Genomic DNA, 16,510 nt, shown 5'->3' on the forward strand with positions numbered 1-16,510 from the left:
GGTGGCCATGATGGATTGCTAGATCTCAATCTTGGTCTATGAACTCTTGGTTGTTAACTTAATTAATGATAAATTTAGAGTAGTTTAAATTTATCTAATTCTAAGCTTAACTTAAGAATTATATGTTGAGTTCATTGCCAACATGTTGAAGCCTAATGGGTCACACACCTAAAATGAATGTTGAAAATAAAATGGGAGAGGTGATTAAGTTAGACTTAATCAAATTAGAAGTTATGAGCTTCTCAAGCACTTGATTAAAATTGTTTAATTAAGTTGTACCTAATTTATTAAATTATTTAATTAGGCCATTGGGTCTAATTAATTAAATTAAACAATTAAGTTATTAGCCTAATTGATTAAATTTGTTTAATCAAGTTATTGGGCCTAATTGGTTAAATTGTTTAATGAAGTTATTGGGCCTAATTGATTAAATTAAACAATTAAGTTAATTAGGCTTCTTAAGGACTTAATTAAATTGTTTATTCAAATTATTGGATTAATTTGCAATTACAAAATAGTTTTGTAATTAGGGTTTAAAATTAATCCAAGGTATAAATACCATGCTATAGCCTCCAAACAAAATAAGAGAGAAAAGGCTGAAAAAGAAAGGAACGACAGATTAGAAACTCTTTTCTTGCCATTTCTTGTGTGAAGAAAAACAGTTTTCATTCACTTGATTCCTTTTCAGCCCCATAATTTTGTGTGGATTATGAGTTTATGAAACTCATCTTTGCTAGCACATTGTTAAGGCATAGCACTCTCAATCCTTAAAGAAGGATTTTCTAATTCATTAGTGTGGATCACCGGTAGAGGCTGCACAAGGATTCCTTGGACAGCTTTGGTTTGCAGCAACCGGGCAGAGGTGGTTGAGGTTTTTGAAGGCAAATTAGTGGTTTAACAAAGGATTCATCAACCTTTGTTATTAAGATAACTTTGATATGATCATACATATATATATTATTTGTAATTTAATTTTGTACTCAATTCGGCATGAAAGAGATCCTAGGAAGGTGAGACGTAATTTAATCTTAAATCTATTTTCGTTGTGTTTATTTGTATTTGATGCATGATCAGCCCTCACCCAGCAGAAACTACCTGAATTCTTGAGCTTTGGTGGAAGGTAATTCTAGATGATAGCATTACACTCATTAGTAAGTGAAACTATCTCAAACTCACCCATTCTTCTCTTCTTAGTTAGAATATCTTTAAAGAACTTGACATAGCTTGGCGTCTATTCCAAACCTTCAAGAAAAGGGATATTATTATGGAGTTTCTTGCATACCTCTAGGAATTTCTAGAATTGTTTGTCAAGTTTCTACTATTGAAAAATGTTTAGGGAAAGGCGGTGGTGGATAGGGCTGAATTTTCTTTTCTTGAACTTTTCATCCTTCTTCTTAACCACTATTTCTTTTTCACAAGCTTACTTGGAGAATCTGATTGCATGCTACTCCCTTGTACCTCTTTTCCACTTTTGAGTGTGATTGCCTTGCAATGCTCCTTTCCTTATTTTCTAGTATTGGTTTCAATGTCACTTGTTAAAGTTCCCTAAGGCCGATTGTTGATGGCATTAGCAAGTTGACCCATTTGTGTCTTAAGATTTCAAAGTGATGTTGCTTAACTTTGGGTTATTGCATAATATTTGGCCATGTATTCCATGAACATCTCTTCCACAGATGGCTTTTTCTTAAGCACAAAAGCTTTAACATGTGGCAAAAATCCAAGAGGAAAAATTGGCTTTGCTGAAGATAAAGGTCTTGAATGTTGCTCCATTAGAAATTAAGGTGATTCTTTTAGCTAGATTAAAATTGTTGGAATAAGGATTATTTTGCCGCTTATGGTAATTTCCAACATATTGCACTAACTCAGCATTAGCAGGATAATGATCACTAGCATGCCCTTCCCCACATAGTTCATATGTCACAAAGGGCTCTCAATGGCATAAACACCCATAGTGTCAAATTTCTTCTACAAAATAGCTACCAATGCAGCTAAACTGTAATTGCATCCAGCTTGTGAACACTTGTAACTTTCCTTGGCAACAATCTCTCAGGTGGCCATTGATAGATATTGGAGGCCATTTCCTCTAGCGAGTCATATCTTGATCTATAGAGTTCCCTATCAGTGCTCCACCTATTGTAGCATTAACAGTGGTTCTGATTTGGCCTAACAACTCATTATAGAAAGGCTGTACCTGCCACCATTTCAGTAACCCATGGTGAGTGCATCTTTTAAGCAAATCTTTGTATCTCTCCCAAGCTTCATATAATGATTTTGAATCAAATTGTACAAAAAATGTGATGTTATTCCGCATCTTCATTGTCTTGCTTTGTGGAAATAACTTAGCTAAAAATTTTTTAGCCTAATCATCTCTAGTGGAGATAAAATTGGCCAGGAGTTAATTCAACCAACTCTTTACCTTGTCTTACAGTAAAAACGAAAAAAGTCATAATCTAATAGCATTATCTAAAACCCAATTATGCTTAATAGAATCACAAATCTCTAAGAAATTCACAATCTGAGCATTTGGATTATCATTCGGTAACTCGCCAAATTGCCATTGAAGTTTGAATCATCTGAATGATTATGAGCTTGATCTCAAAATTATTACCTTAAATAGCAAGTCCCTAGATGCTAAATGAAGGCCTTACACAAAAAGACCAAGATATTCCCACAAGGACTTTGTCTCTTCTTCTACAACCATTGTGTGGAAATGAGTTAAAGCTTGTACATTCTTCTTCTGAAGTCTTCAAAAGGTTTTCTTGATTTTTGGACCAAAAGGAACAGTTTCTAAATTTCTAACTCCTAGCATACAACGACCAAGAATACTAGAAAAAAAAAAAGAGTTTGAATTAAGACTAAAATTGCTTGGTATTAATATTAACAAAAATTAATAAAACAATCCCTAGCAATGGTGCCAAAAAGTTATTGATTTTACTACATAAGTGCACATATCGCTAACAAGTAATATAATGAAAAGTAGAGTCTTGCTCCTACAAGGATTTATTACCAAAATTAGATAATTACTAGAATTAAAATAATTTAATTTTATCCAAACACACAATTTAAATTAAGGAGTAAAATAAAAATCTAAATTAGCAATAAGAATGATAATCTAAACTTGAGAAATTAATTACGAAAAACCTAGAATTACAATTTCCTTCAACACTTTATCTGAATCTCTTCTACTCTCTTGTAACTTACTAAATGGAAAAAGTTTCTAACCTAGAGTTCTAAATTATTTCTATGTGTCTTTCAATGTTTTTATAAAAATATCTCTGTCAACCAATTCATTAAATTCCTATGCAAATTAAATCAAAGAAAAATTCATTAAGCTTAGACTCTAATAGTAGCTACATATGACATGTACGTATATTCTTATCTCACACGCGAAACAAATCATTCAATCAAGTAAATGAATTTGAACATATGCTATTCCTTCCATGGCTTACAAGAAATTCCCTTTTCCAAGTTTATTTTGGTTACCTAGTCAATCTAATTGGTAATTAGTTAATCAAACATAATAAACACAGGATTGGAATAAACATCTTAACTACCATTAATCAGAAGAAAGAAAGAGCATTAAAAATCTAAACTACATATTGAGTTCAATTACAATTCTAGAAAAACAAATTTTGCTCATCCTAAATATTGGAAACATAATCCAAAGAAGCTTAAACATCGATAATAATACAAGAAAAACTAAGAAGAAACAAAGAAGAATAGAAATATAGAGATTTTACGAATCTTCAATCTTCAATCTTTGAAAGTCTTCTCGGCCTTCTTGTATGCTTAATGGTTACTTTCCCTTCAAAGAAACACTAGTTAAAACATGCCTTTTAATTGCTCCAAAGGTACCTTTAAATAGCCTCCAAAAAATGTAATTCGAATCAACTCCAGAAAAATGTCTAAAAACGATATCATGCCAACGTCACAGTGTTGTCGATTTTAAACGCGCAAGTATACATGTCGTTAAAGTAATATAGAGATAAGTCAAGTATTGCTTCCCACAAAGATTTGCTCTTAAACTTTTTTTAAGTATTAAATTTGTAACAAAATTTTTCCTATCCACGCAATTGATTTTTAACACTCAATTAGTATAAAATTTACCACTTACTCTAAACTAACAATATAACTATAATTTTTGTCCAAGAAACTATCATTGTAAGGACCTAGAATGATGGTGTCTCTTAATATTTCATTTGACCCAATATTTTTTCTGTAAACTTAGACTAATGGGGTGAATGGCTAACCTAAAAACCAAATTTATGTGCAAGTCTCTATCGAGATTCTTGCACACATAATTCTAAAATTAATTCCATATGTCTATGCAAATTAGTAAAGAAAAGCTAAGTAAGTTTATGTTCTAATTTAGCTACCTAAGTTATTTAGGTATATGTCTATCCTAAATATAAATCTATCACCTAACCTTTAAGTGAATTGAACATAGGCTATTCAAAGCAATGGTTTATTCTAAACTCCTTTTGTCGAGCTGCATTTAGAAACCCTAGTCATTTCAACTAATGATCAAGCAAAGAAAACATTAATCATGGATTTGAATAAACCATACACAACCCATTAATACTAAGCAAAGAAAAATCATATATTAAACTGCATATTGAAATAAACCAAAATTCTAAAAAATGAATTCAGTTCATCATCATTTCTTAAGAAAACATCACAATTTCAAGAGAACAAAACATGTCTATAGGAATAAGTTAAGAGAGAAATGAAAAACCAGAATGAAGAACGAGGTTGCAGATTATCTCTATCTTCAATCCTCTTCGTTTCCTCTTTTTATAGAACTTATTTCTTTTCTCTCTAACTGCCTCTCTATGAGACTCCCTTTTTTCAATTGTTGAAAATCACCTATTTATAGACACTAAAAATGCCCTAAAAATTGAAGTCCCAAATAGTTGAATCCTATTGAAACACATTAAGGTGTCGTGTGGCCTTCCTTCTTAGGCATTGCAACGCCCTACACTTAAGTAATTTTTTTTTCTGTGTCTTCCATCTAGGGTTATGGCCTTCCCCCTTAGGTGTTGTGGTGTTGACCTCTTGGGATTTAGTATGGGAGCAGTGTTGCTTGCTTAGGTGCTATTAAAGTGAGCCTTCGGAGGCCGTGGCACTGCTCCTTGTGCTACCTTGGTACAAAACTGTTGCAGTACCCCATCTTGCAATGTGATTTTCTCTTACCTCAAAGCTGATTTAGGCAAAATGATAAACATGAATGTTCTAGGCTTGCTTTTTGGCATTCCAATGGTCCATTAATCATGTTGATTGAATCTCTGTAGCTTGAGTCATGTTCAAATTACCATAACATGTTTAGTAAAAATCTGCACTTAGTTTCATTGCATAGTTCATCTCCATTTAACTTTATACATTTGAAAACCTACAAACACAAGGATTGAATCAGTATTAGCTTAAAATAAGACTTTCAACATGAAAATGAACTAGAATTACTCAAATTAAACAAAGTTAAGATGCTTAAAACTAATTAACTAAAAACATAAAAACTAACTAAAATCTTAAAACATAAGGACTTAGCTATTTTAAAATCCCCAAAATGTGGCTAAATAACACTATATCATAGAGTTATCATACCCCCAAACTTAATATTTTTCTAGTCCTAGAGCAAAATTAAAAAATAAAACTGAGATAGCCTAGTTAAAAACATCAAGCTAGTAGATTGCACCAATTCGTAAATCACTTTTTATTTCCCCATAAGTTGTCTTGTTTTCCCAACTCACAGCAAAACATCAATATTGTTTCAGTTTACATTTCATTCCAATGCAAGCTTATGTTTGGATGAATTTGTTGTGTGTGTATGAAATCTCTTACAAAGAGTATCATGCACTTTGGATAAGATTATGCTCTTACAAAGTTCAAACTAGCTTAGAATTTCATAAATTTGCTTTTCACCTATCCCTCCATTAATGAAGGCTAACACTTAACTATGGATTGTTAGGACTTTATTCAGCTTGTAATATATGGGTAGGGTAAGGATAGGATATAAGATATAATAAGGCTTAAATCACCTTAACAAATAATTATACTAAGTCCTATATAGCCTTACTTCTTTTCATTAAATATACCTTTTTCTTTCCTTTCACTTATATTCATCAAGCACTCTTTTTTTATTCTTAACCCAACACCCCCAAACTTGTTTCTTTCAATGATAGTGGAATGAATGCCTTGCATTAAATTTCAAATTTTTCTCCACTTCTTCTTTGGATCGAATGATTCAACATATAGTTACTAAACAATGTACATGCTTAAAAGTGAGGGACATAAAGTTGGAAAATTATTTAGTAGCTAAGCTAACTTATTTATTGTTGACAAAGAAAAAAAAGAAAACGTTTTGTCTCAAAGGGGAAAAAATGTGATTGGGTTAGGTCAAAAGGCTCAATCGATCCAAATATCGCTTAAATCATTTCTCTAACTACGTGTAGCATAAGATTTCTCCTCAAGAAAGGATCAAACAAATTCTAAAACTTCAAACATAGTCTAAAGATTTGCATTCTCATAATCATTCTTTGAATGTACACAGTGACTCAATATAAAAGATAAAGTGCTCAAATGTGGAATTTCCATCCTACAATAATGCCACACATTAGAATTCAAAATACTCCTTCAACTATATTCATATTTTACTAAATGTGACAAGAACATCAAGGCAATTAGGTTTCATCATTGGATAGGTAAATTAATTTCATTGTGCATTACTCTACCTTTAAGTTTTAACTGTCTAGTTTAAAATATAAATGCAATATACTAAAAAAAATGAAGCGTCCCCCCCCCCAAAACTTAAAGTGAACATTGTCCCTAATGTTCCAAAAAGTAAGAAAGAGAATACTCCCCCATGCTTGTAGACAACGTCACATGTTATCCATTTTCTCATTATCATCATGGTTATCTAAGTTGGAATTAGCTAGCAAAGTTCGAAAAGTAGCCATGTCCATGCTAACTTGCTCAGCATATGCCTTCATTATCTTTTCAATGGCTTGAAAACATGCTGCTTGATGGTCCATGTGACGCGTACGTCATTCCATTCATTGAGACATTGAAAGCTTTTGGTTATGTGACTGGATCTATAGTGCAGCTGATAAACTTCTGCCAATGATAAAGTGCTCTCACATGCGAGACCGATGAATGATTCTAGCATCCAATGGAATTTTTGGGTGCAACAATTCTTTATTGGGTGACCAAACAACTTCAGCTTGACAGCACAAGGCAATGCTCAATGAAGGGTACCATAATCCATCATATGGTGAATGAGCTAACATGATAATATTGTTGAAGATCAATTGTCCAATGTCAATGGATTTCCCTATCACAATTACGTACAAAGGATTGCCAAATCCTTTGTCACATTACTCAAGTGTTTTATTAGAAGCACTTTGGTTACTAAGAGATGATACCAGACCTTGCAGTTGTTATCCATGGCATTAGCTTTAAAAGATATTAGAACACCTTTATGAAATTTACATTCCATGCCCAAGATGCTAATTGATCCAAGAACCTCATCTAGGTTGACATCACCATTCATGAATTGGCTGTACTCATCGTTCTCAATGTCAAGTGTGTTATAAAACTGATTAATAGTGCATTTATCTAAAGATACCTAATGTCCTCAAACGAATGTTTGCCCATTTACATGTTCAGTGGCACTGGCATAGAATTCATAAGCTTGCATTACCGTTGCCTTTGGTTGGGCACAGAATTTCTTCCACTACCATGCATTAATAATTTTGTATATGTCAAGATAAAGCCCATTTCAAACATCAATGCCACACCCTAGTTTTGGGAATTTCTACAAAAGGGACTAAATGTTGTGCTTCTCAATTTTGGCCAAAACAAGTTTACTTTAGTCGAAATTGCTTCCATTTCCACTAGCATGGGCCCTTTTTTTGGTCTCATGGTCATTATCTTAACACCAACCATGATACAAAGCAACTTTTGACCACAAATAGTTAGTATACACAAAAATTAAATGATCAACATACACAAAATAATTAATATAAACTATTCAACACCATAATGATATGAATAACACTAATATTACCATAACATGAAAATTAAATTCTAAGTGCAGAAAATTAGTGTTATTCATAATACCCACTACTCAAAATTCTAATCAAAGTCACAAGACATAGAAATTCATGAAACCCACATTCTACATTGTCAAAGTAAGCACATGCCCATCAAGACTCATGAAAGATTCATTTTCAAAACACAATGTCATCCATAAGAAAGTTCATTCAATGGATTATAGCACTTACTAAAAGTTTTCTACACTTAAAACATTTTAAAGAAGAAAAACACCTCCAAAATCCACTAAACTTGAGTTAAAATTCAAAGAACTTGGGGTTTTAAAGTTCATTTAGAGTGGGTAGGTGTTATAAGGGATCAATGAGTAGGAATTTATGGAGAATGGGTAAAAAATCTAAATCTAGGTAAAAATTTAGGGGAAAAGGGGTTTATATAGGCCCATGGGCCTAACACGGTGACATAATGCTAGACTTGGTGTGCTATGGCTTTCCTCTGAGCCGTTGGCCTTTTATTTTTTTTTTGTTTAAAAGTGTGGAACGCTATAGCACTCCTTGGATAATGTCGCAATGCTCTACCTTCATGTTCCACTATGGAACCCAAATGATGCACCGGCATTGCAAACTCCCATGGCCAGCCAGGGCGTTGGCTTTTTTTTTTAAAGTTATATAAACAAATTCTTGAAAAACACAAAAAAGATAATAAAATTAGTAACACTAACTAAAATTCAACAAAAAACTAAAAATAACAATCCACTAAAAATTTGAATAAGCAGGAATTATCTAAGTGTAGAGAACTTAGGTTACCTCCAAAGCAGTGCTTTCTTTATCACCTTTAGCTAGACTTTTATTTCAAGCTCATGATCTTTTTTTGTCATAAGGCTTAAGGCTCAACACATTGACCATTAACAAACCAATGTTTTCACTCTCAACCTCCACAATGCCATAAGGATAAATCTTCACAATCTTGAAAGGACCCTCCCACTCTGATTTATGTTTCCATGGAAAAAGTTTGAAGTGAGACTTAGAAAGTAAGGAGACTTGCTGCTAAACCTAAAAATCAGGATAGGTTAAAAGAGGTAATTCAGCAACAAGGCTTGGTGCTTGCTCAAGTGGCGGTGGTGGAGTAATCTTAGCTTTACCTTTATTAACTAAGTCCACTCTATAGCAATGAGTTGTGGAAGAAAGGTACTTAGTTGCATTGAAGATAGTAAATTCAACTACCTCTTCTCCAACTCTAAAAGTTATTTTGCCTTCCTGTACATCAATGAGTACACCCGCAATGGCCAAGAATGGACATCCTAGTATGATCAGAACCTTTCACTCATCCTTCATCTCAAGTACAAGAAGCTCCATTGAAATGTACAAGTTCCCCACCTTAATCAAGACATCTTTCATAATCTCAAAAGGGTACCTTATTATCTTGTCTACTAACTGCAAGGTGACTATAGTAGGTTGAATCTGTTTTAGTCCAAGGTTTTTAGTAATAGACAAAGGAATAATTGAGACACTTGTACCCAAATCACACAAAGCTTTCAAAAAATTAAAATTACCAATTAAGCAAGGGATAGAAAACTCCTTAGTTACTTAAGCTTTGGTGGAAGCTTGTTCTGGATTATAGCACTACACTCCTCAATAAGTGCAACTATCTAGAAATCCTCAAATTTCTTATTTTTCTTTAATATATCCTTTAGAAACTTCACATATGATGGCATTTGCTCTAAAGCTTCTATGAAATGAATGTTGATGTGAAGCTTTTTGAATACCTAAAGAAACTTTCGAAAGTGCCTATAAAGCTTTGTTTTTGAAAGCGATAAGGGAAACGTGATGGTAGTATGTTTGCCTTTGCATCTTTGTTCTGACTCTGCTTGTCAGAAATCACTATTCAGTCTCTTTCTCATCAAACTTGCCTAGTTGTTTCCCTTGCTTGGAATTACTTTTAACTTCCTTACCACTTTTCATAGTGATGGCCTTAACATGTTTCGTAATTTCCTTCGTCGAATTTACCATTATATCACTAGGAATAGTTCCTTGAGCTTTATTGTTTATTGAGCTTGCCAATTGTCCAACTTGCATCTCAAGGTTTCTCAACGTGGCTGCTTGACTTTGAATGAGGGAGTCTACCTTGGCCATGTACTACATCATCAACTCCTCTATTAATAGTTCCTTATTCAAAATGAGGGCTCTTGATTATTGTTGCAAATTAAGAGGAATATTTAGCCTTGAAGCTGATGCTCCTTGATTTTTTCCCCATGAGAAGTTTGGATGGTTTCTCCATCTGAGATTAAAGATGTTGGAGAAGGGGTTGTGTTGTTATTTATTTCGCATAAATTGAATAGTTTCTTTGTTACCAATTAAACACTAATCACTAACGTGTCCATCTTCCCAAAATTCACACACTATAACAGGACTTTGAATAGGATTGGTGTGAAAAAAACCAAATTTTTTTAGTTAGAGCAACTACTTGTGCGATTAATGCCATGATGGCATCCACTTCGAGAACTCTAGCTACTCTTTTATGTGCAAATCACCTCGATGGCATTGGTAGTTGTTTGATGCCATCTTTTCCAATAGGTCATATGTGTCATCAATGGACTTCGCCATGAGAGCTCTCTCAGTAGCAACATCAATGGTGGTTCGTACTTGACCACTCAAACCATTGTAAAATATTTGCACTTGGAGCCATTTTGGAAGACTATGACGAGGACATTACCTAAGAAGGTCCTTGTATCTCTCCTATGCTTTATACAGCAACTCACCATCAAACTGTGTAAATGAAGTAATACCATTCTTCATCTTCGCTATCCTCACTGAAGAGAAGAATTTAGCTAAGAAATTTTGGGCAAGGTCATCCTAGGTTGTAAGTAAGCCAATGGGTAACGTGTTCAATCAAACCTCCACCTTGTCTCACAATTAGAAAGGGAACATCCTTAAGCGGATTGCATCAACTATGAACCCATTATGCTTAAATGTATCACATATTTCAAGGAAGTTTGAAATATGCACATCCGGATCATTTAGAAGACCTCTAAATTGAATTGTTGTCTCGATCATAGTGATGATGGCTGGCTTGATCTTAAAATTATGTGCTTGAATGGTTGTCCTTTTGATGCTTGATGGAATAACTTGGACTAGCAGAACAGCATAATCTCTTAATGAACGATTTTCACCCATTATTATCTCTTGGACATGTTGCTCTCTCTATTGTATAGCCATTATATTAGAAGAAGAAGAACCTTGTAGATTTTGCTATCTAAGTCTTTGAAATGTTTTTTCTATTTTAGGATCACAAAAGGTAATTTCCAAGTTTCTTGCTTTTTTCATACAAAGCTCGAGACGTGCTGAAAAACACAAGAAGAAACAAACTTAAACTATGAAAATTCTATTTAATTTAATATCAGTAAAATAATTAGGAAATGCAAATCCTTGGCGATGGTGTCAAAATTTTGTTGTCAATTTTGTACACGCAACTGTACATATTGCTTAAGTAATATAGAGATAAGTCAAGTATCATTTTCCAGATAGATTTGCTCCTAAACTTTTACTAAGTATTAAATTTGTAACAAAATTTTTCCTATCCAAGCACTTGATTTTTAACACTCAATTAATAGAAAATTTACACTTACTCTAAACTATAGATATAAATGTAATTTTTACTGAAGAAACTATTACTGTAAAGACTTAGGATGATGGTGTCTCTCAATATTTATTTGAACTTAATCTTTTCCTTTAAACTTAGACTAATGGGGAGAATGGCTAACCTAGAAACAAGTTTTATGTACAAGTCTCTGTAGAGATTCTTGCACACATACTTTTCAAAATCAATTCTATATGTTTATGCAAATTGGTTAAGAAAAGCTCATTAAGTTTATGTACTAATTTCGCTGCCTAACGTATTTAGGTATATGTCTATCCTTAATACAAATCTATCACCTACTTCTAAATGAATCGAACATAGGCTATTCAAATCTATGGTCTATTTTAAACTCCCTCTATCAAGTTATAGTTAGAACCCTAGTCATTTCCACTAGTGATTAAGCAGAGAAAAGCATTGGTCATGGATTTGAATAAACCATACAATACTTATTAATACTAAGCAAAGAAAAATCATATATTTAAACTAAATATTGAAATAAACCATAACCATAGAAAATGAATTTACTTCATCATCATTTTTTCAAAAAAATCACAATTTCAAGAGAACAAATCATGTCTACAGCAAAAAGATAAGAAAGAAATGATAAACTAGAATGAAGAACAAGGCTGCAAATAATCTCAATCTTTAATCTTCTTCATTTTTTCCCAGTTTCTCCTTTTGTTAGAACCTATTTCTTTTCTTTCTAACTACTGTTTGTTTCCCTCTAAGACTCCCTTTGTTTAGTTGTTGAAAATCACCTATTTATAGCCACCAAAATACCTAAAAATTGAACTCCCAAATAGTTGAATCCTATTGAACATGTCGACGCACCGCGACCTTCGTTTTTGGGCCCAACGACACCTTACACTTAAGTAAATTTTTTTTTCAATATATTCCATTCGACGCTACAACCTTCCTCCTTGGGTGCTGTGGTACTGAGCTCTCAGGATTTAGTATGGGAGCAGTGCTGCTCCCTTGGGTGCTGCAACCTTGAGTCTTTAGAGGTTACGGTGCTACTCCTTGTACGGCCTTGGTGCAAAATTATTGCAGTGCATCATCTTGCAATGCAATTTTCTCTTACCTCAAGGCTAATATTGGTGATATGATAAACATGAATGTTGTAGTCTGGCTCTCAACTTTCCAATGGTCTAAGAATCACATTGATTGAATCTCTGTAGCTTGAGTTAAAATTGAATCACCGTAACATATTCAATGAAAATTTACACGTAGTCTCAATTGCATAGTTCATCACCATTTAACTTTATGCATTTAAAAACCTACAAGCACAAGGACTAATCAGTATTTGTTGAAAATAGGACTTTCAACATGAAAAGGAAATAGAATTACTCGAATTGAACTAAGTTAAGATGCTTAAAACTAATTAACTAAAAACATAAAAACTATATCATAGAGTCACCACATGACTTCCATTTTCTAGCATCGTGGCACCCTGTTTCTTGATGCCTTGGTGTTGTGACCTTGCTTTTCTAGGGTCACGACCTCTTGGTTGCTGCCCCATGCATGATTGCATCACTTCTTGGCACCATGGCCTGTTGGTCCCAAATAAATGTGCTAGAGGGGGGGTGAATAACACTTTTTGGCTCTCACTTAGATTAACTTCGAATTGAGGGCAAGTTAAAGATCAATAATGAGAAGTTAAATGTAAGATAAAGGAATGATTTAACAAAGAACTAAATGAAAAATAAAACATGGTAGACAATACACAAAGATTTATAGTGGTTCGGTCAAATACCTACATCCACTATCTTGATTTTCCAACCAAGGATTTTTCAAATCAATCAATATAAACGATGAAATTCCCAAGCTTCCACTAAGCTTTTACAATAGCTTTTCACAAGCTCTGCCAAAACCTTTAACAATGGTTTTTCCCGAGATCCACCGAAACCCAAAACTAACTTTTCCTAAGCTGAGTTAAAACCTATACACTCAATCAAGCTAACCCAAGCTTGATCAATCCTCTTAGATTGACTTGCACACTCTAAGTAATCAAGGAACATAGTAATAAGGAAGTATCTATGATCATTAACTTGATCTGAATGGTACAAGATGAAGTGTTTAACTCTATTATAAGGATTAGAGTGAAGTGCAGGAAGTATGGAAAGAGTTTTTGCTATTTTTGAGCTCTTTTTAATCTTTGAAACATCTCTTATGTTTCTTAATGGCTAGGAGTGCCTTATATACTTGATAAATCAACTCTGATAGATGTTTGATAGATGTTAACTATTGGAAATAGTTGGGAAATAGTTCTAGCCATTCGTTTGTCTTTTAGGATTCAAATTCAAAATTTTAAACAGTGTGCTCTTAGTTGACTAACATACTTCTTAGTCAACTAAGTCTTTTCTGTCTTCTACTCCTAGTTTTTGACAGTGAGCACTTAGTCAACTAACCATGTTTCTTGGTCAACTAAGTTTTTTCTATTTTTTTATTATAGTTTCTAGTAGTGAGCACTTAGCCGACTAACCATTCTTCTTGGTCGACTAAGTCTTTTCTGTTTCTAGATTGGCCAACTTTATTTTTGAATTTTAGTTAGCTAACTCCCTTAGTTATCCGAGTAAGAATCTTCTGTTTTGTGGCTCAATTGTAGCTTCTTATTCTTATAAGTTTCGATATTTGCTTTTGAGTGATTAAGTTATTAATGACATACATTTTTATCCTACACACTCAAGTGGTAAAGTTAAACATAAATGAGTGGGAATGTTTTATTATCATCAAAAACTAATGGAGCCAACAATCCCTCCCATTTTGATGCTGACAAAACATTTCTTGATTAACAGCACAGTGTCTATTAGCCTTTTTTGTACTGCACAAGATTAGTAATTTCTCCCCCTGAGTGTGTGCTCCCTCTTAATGTATGCATGACCTTTCCAAGTTATTTTATTATCCAAATCAATAAGCTTTTCTCTATCTCTTAAAAAAGACAAGCATAGATTCAAACATTTTAATTGAGTGCCTTCATATAAGCTTATAAAACAATCAATAATGGATGATAGAATATTAACAGTATTGTAAATAACTGTCATCAGCATTATTGCAAATAACTATCATCAGCATTATTGTCAACAAACAACATCTATTCCAAAATCAATAGTCATTAACAATCCATTAAACACAAAAGCATAACAGAAATAAGTTCTTAGTATTCAGATATCATCAATAATCGATTAGCAATTAAAATAATATGTTGTCATAAACAACCCAGCATCATCAAAGTTAGATTCCTAAATTACCCTTAAGTTACTTCTACCTTTTCTCCTAAAATTACTTTTACCTTAACCTATCTCCCTTTTTGGTCATCAGCAAAACAAGGACAGATCTAAAAAGAGTTTGAGGGGGTTGATTCATCTATTCCAAAATGGATATTGACGAGTTTAAGAGATGGCACAAGAGAAGATTTTTGTGATGGGGAATCAAAAGAAGATATGTCTGAAACTTAAAGAAGTTCCTGAATGTAGGATTTGGTTGAAGGTTTAGCTTTCTCAACTAGTCTAGAAGACATTCTTCTCTTGAGGAACTTGATTTTTGTTGCCATAGTCTTTCTGCCTTTTCTAGTAGGTTTGGGTTTCTCTTGTGTAGATGCAGCTGCTTTCCTTTTTTCTTTATCACTAGGTTAACTTTTTCTTGTGGTGTAACCTAATTCAGGGAATGCTCTTGCAAATGTTGGTTTTTGTGCTTTGTTTTTTGTTGCTTCCTTTTTGGCTTGCTCTTCCTTTACCATCTGGTGAAAGAATCCATGATTAGAACTTCCTCAGAGTTTGTTGGAGATGGTTTGTCTGCCTATGGTTCACCATGCTATTGAGAGTTGTCATTGAAAGATCCTATCACTTTTATGTTGGCACTGTCATTTTCCTCAATTTTAGGTTTAAGGGTAGCTAGTTTCCTTGCTGCAGTAGATTTTGGTTCATCAACTTCAGCTTAAAATGTAGGATTTTCAATAAGTTGTCCTGCTAGTGCTGAATTAGGTGCTACTGATGTACCATCAATTGTAGGACCAGAAGATGGTTTTCCTTTATCTTTCTTCAAAATTCTCATTTCTTGCAAATATTTTCAATTTTTTGGATTCTTACAGACTGATCAACAAGCTTCCCATTAATTCTCATCAACAAATTCAAAATCATTTCATTTGAAACTTGAGAGGAAGTTGCCTTAGTCTGAGCAGGGGTGTGATGCTCATCCCTTTGAGTATATTTGGGGGTCTTGATGAATTTTTCTCTTTCCAGTTTGTACCCTATTTTTGACAAACTTCTCAAATAAATAGCCTGATCTCTACTCTTAACTTGATCCATCTCATATCTACTGTTCCAAATCCTTTTTTTTCTTTACTAGAAAAGTGATTAAATTTTCATAAGCTAGATTTACTTTATCAACCCAATAGGTTCCTTTCATTCTTTCTATTATGAATCTTTCAAGATTGAATGGAGTAGCATTGAAGACATACTCCATCAGCCACATATCTTGAAGACTCACATAACTAAAGCTACCACTTCTTCCATGGATTGTTGAAGCTATGAAGTAGTGCTGCATCCTAGTTTGTGGACTCCTAATAAAACTTACATAACTTTTAAAAGAATATCTTTCCTTTTTCCCAGTTATTACTTCCCACAAAGATGAGGGATCATAATCCTTTGGGATTTCATAATTTTAGATTTTCCACTCAATGCCCAATAACTTTCCCAATTAGAGGCAGTAACCATAAACTCTTTTCCATTTAGAAACGCATTGATACCATCTTCAACGAAATCATCTAAACCATCAAGTTCATTTTCATCTAATGCAATACTAGAGTAAAATTCTTTGACTAGGCTAGCAC

General features: G+C 33.4%; 2 non-coding genes across 2 annotated transcripts; both read left to right on the top strand.

The window, feature by feature from the left end:
• The first annotated feature begins 2,207 nt into the window (after positions 1 to 2,207).
• On the top strand, positions 2,208 to 2,314 carry LOC149527674 (small nucleolar RNA R71). The gene has a single exon (XR_016350812.1). It is a non-coding gene; the product is annotated as a small nucleolar RNA R71 (small nucleolar RNA).
• An 8,423-nt stretch (positions 2,315 to 10,737) lies between these two features.
• Positions 10,738 to 10,844, top strand: LOC149527675 (small nucleolar RNA R71). The gene has a single exon (XR_016350809.1). It is a non-coding gene; the product is annotated as a small nucleolar RNA R71 (small nucleolar RNA).
• The last annotated feature ends 5,666 nt before the right edge of the window (positions 10,845 to 16,510 follow it).

This window comes from Theobroma umbraticum, unplaced genomic scaffold (assembly GCF_002168275.2).
Source record: "Theobroma umbraticum cultivar Fairchild unplaced genomic scaffold, ASM216827v3 scaffold_44.0, whole genome shotgun sequence".
NCBI lineage: Eukaryota > Viridiplantae > Streptophyta > Magnoliopsida > Malvales > Malvaceae > Theobroma > Theobroma umbraticum.